This window comes from Dromiciops gliroides, chromosome 4 (genome assembly GCF_019393635.1).
Source record: "Dromiciops gliroides isolate mDroGli1 chromosome 4, mDroGli1.pri, whole genome shotgun sequence".
Taxonomy (NCBI): domain Eukaryota; kingdom Metazoa; phylum Chordata; class Mammalia; order Microbiotheria; family Microbiotheriidae; genus Dromiciops; species Dromiciops gliroides.
In genome coordinates this window covers 1,813,103-1,816,675 of record NC_057864.1, presented here as the reverse complement: position 1 = coordinate 1,816,675, position 3,573 = coordinate 1,813,103, and positions in this window count along the sequence as shown.

Here is a 3,573-nt window from a genome sequence, read left to right as displayed (position 1 = left end):
GACTTTTGAAAAGGAAGGATTCAAGAATCCTTACAAAGAATTGGAGAAGGTAGGGGCATTCCTGAAAGTATCTCAGGGAGTGGAGGAGTTCTGCCTAGAGGTACTTGGGACCCACCATTGAAGAGGTCAAATAAACACACCAAAACAAACAGTATTCCACACAACTTTCCCAAAATCGGACTGAAATTTATAATCACAGCAGTGGCAGCTCAAAAGTCATATCGAAGCTACTGTGACAATCTTGGCATTCTGAATACCTGAATGTGTGCAGATAAAGAGAAAGGAACCACACTGAACTTCATCAGCACTATGCAAAAGTAGAAATAGAATTCTTGTCCTGAAGAAGAAAGTCTATTTAAAACTGGCACATTAAAAAGGGAAAGAAAATTGTTCTTCCCCCTTTGTTTGGGGGTTTAACAATTTCTTGCTCTTAGTGATTATACTATTTTTATTCATTTGAAGCAAAGGAGAGACTCTTAAAAATCCCTTCTTAAATAAGGCAGGGAGACATTGGTGTTAGAGAACTTAGCAGTCCATTATGGAATACTTTGCCATCTTGCACTGCCCAACATTTCTTCTAATTTTCTAAGACCAAGATCTTTGCTTCCATGTTCCCGTCAATGGAAAATCACCACTGGTCAAAGGCAAACATTTGTAAGAATGGGCTTTATCTCAGTGTGCCAGTGGGATCTGTGGGGACACATTTGGAATAAATCTTTCTATTATTTTCCCCCATACCCTAAGAAAAGTTTGTAAAATTGGATCAAGCAGGACAACAACACAACAAATACTGCACCAGAGAGAGACAGAGAGACAGAGACAGAGAGACAGAGACAGAGAGACAGAGATAGAGACAGAGAGATAGAGAGAGGAGATACACATACACACATATATAAATATATATTATATATATTATATATACATACACATATATAAATATATATTTACATATACATACATACATATACACACAAGGAGATGCCAAGTTCAAATAAGATCCAGTTCTTCAAGGAGCGTATAGTCCTAAGGTCCTCCAAAAGTTCAATTTCCACTTCCACCTCCTACTGGGAGTTTTTGCTGATGTCTTTCTCCCCCCCCAGCCTCCTCCCCATTAGTCAGGGATGTCCACTCTCCTCAGATTGCACACAATACTTTGGTTCGGGCATCTAATGCATTTATCATAAAATTCTGTATGCTTTGATCTATTAATTATATTTGTCAATGATCTTCTGTTTGTCTTCATTGCCAGTTTTGCTTAGGAGTTTCTCATCATCCATTGTAGGCTTCATTTTGAGAGCATAAGATTCGAGTGAGTTCTTGGAAGGCACCTGATCTCTGCATCTCATATTCAGACTTGTCTTTCTCAGCATCCTGGACCATACGTTCAATATCCTCTTCACTTGGACAACCTTTGTCATTGATGGTGATCTTATTCTCTTTCTGTGTTCTTATCCTCTTGAGAATGTTGTTTGCATCAATGTTAAATGTTATTTCAATCTGAGGAAAACCCCTGAAGAACTTTTTCAAAATTTCTTTATTAAAAAAGAAGAAAAAGGGGCAGCTAGGTGGCACAGTGGATAAAGCACCGGCCTTGGATTCAGGAGTACCTGAGTTCAAATCCGGCCTCAGACACTTGACACTTACTAGATGTGTGACTCTGGGGAAGTCACTTAACCCCCATTGCCCCACAAAAAAAAAGAAGAAGGAAAAGATGGTAGCGTGTAGAGCTACACCATAGGCAATAGCCTCATCAAGATGAATATTCTTGGGACAGCTAGGTGACGCAGTGGATAGAGCACTGGCCCTGGAGTCAGGAGTACCTGCATTCAAATCTGGCCTCAGACACTTAACCCTTACTAGCTGTGTGACCCTGGGCAAGTCACTTAACCCCAATTCCCTCACTAAAAACAACAACAACAACAACAAAACAACAACAAAAAACAAAAGACAAAAACAAAACAAAAAAAAAAGATGAATACTCTTATTGAGTTCTCTGCCATTGAAAAAGCCCTCCAGAAGATTCTTGATTCAGGGGAAATGAGTAGAATCAAACACCAAGATGATATCATGAATCTGTGATTCACCTGTGGTATTCCTTAGGGTCCATCATGCATGCAAAGGCAAAGGTCAAAATTCATCTCTTCAAAATAGACACAGGTGATAGAGGTATGGAAATTGACATCTAGAGGCAGTCAATATCAATACTGGCCTGAGTACTGGAGGATAGGGTTTGCTCTGCACGGCAATGAGTACCTAGTTGGTGGACATCCCTCTTATTCTTGCTAAAGTCCTTCCTATGTTTTCACACTTGAACTAAGAAATGAAATGGTTGATGCTGTAGTTGTCAAAGTTCTCTCCAGCCACATGGTATGCCTTACTTGAATCCACAGATGCCATCTTCAATAGTATGAATGAAGACATTAAAAGTGCCATCTCCAAGGTCAAAAATCAACACATTTCTCTCAGCACCAATCTTTTTGTTCACATCTTAAGCAGTAGCAACAGCAGCTGGTTTATTGATGATTCAGAGCCCATTGAAAGAGAGAGATGGTTCCAGAATCTTTAGTGGCCTGATGTTGGGAATTATTGAAGTAGGTTGGTACTATAATGACAGCATTTGTAACAAATGCTTTTGAAGGTAAACTTTGGCAATTTCCTTCATCCTGGCCAAGACCATAGAAGATCCTTCTTATGGATAGAAATGTTTGTTATCCCCTTTGTATTTTGCTTTGATCTTAGGCCTGTTATTCACACTGTAAGAGGGTAATGCTTCATGTCTTATTGTACAAAGGCAACACCAAATCTGTGACCAATCAGACGTCTGGCATCAAATATTTTATGGAATCCATTGTAACTTTGTTCTTTGAAATATCACCTTTCAAATGTTCTGTGTCTGTGAAGGCAACATAGCTTGGGGTCATTCTATTTCCTTGGTCCTTAGCAATGATTTCCACTTTCCCATGCTGGAAGACTCCCATACAAGAATAAATGTGCCAAGGTCAAAACCAACCATGTCACTTTGACATGGTTTTTGAGACATCGGGGTTGCATCTGACTCACATGGAATAAGAAGGTTTGCTATTTTGATAAATAATATTTGGAGAACTGTTTTCACCAAGTAGTTTTGAAAAAAGGAAGGGAAGGAGATATTTGTATCATCTGAACATTATGTTTGAGCTGTTCATTGATGGGAGGAAGACATTTTAATGGGTGGTAGAAAGGAGAGATTGTAGTATTCCAGGCACAGGAGGACATCTGTACCAAGCTGTGAAGGTTGGAGGTGCACTACTTTGTATGAGGAATAGCAAAGTGGGCAATTTCTTTATCATAGAATAGGTGAAAAAGAGAAAGAGAAAATCACCTGGAATAAGAGTCTCTAGTCAGATCGGTAGGTGATTTAAATGCCAAACAGTAGCTGTAGTTATCCTAGAGGCAGTAGAGAGCCATCAAAGGTTTTTGAGTATAGGATGATCCAACCTGTTCTTTAAGAATATCAAATTATATGGGAAGAAAAAGAAATTAAAGTAATTAAAATAGGTAATGAGGAAACAAAACTCACTGTTTGCAGATGAT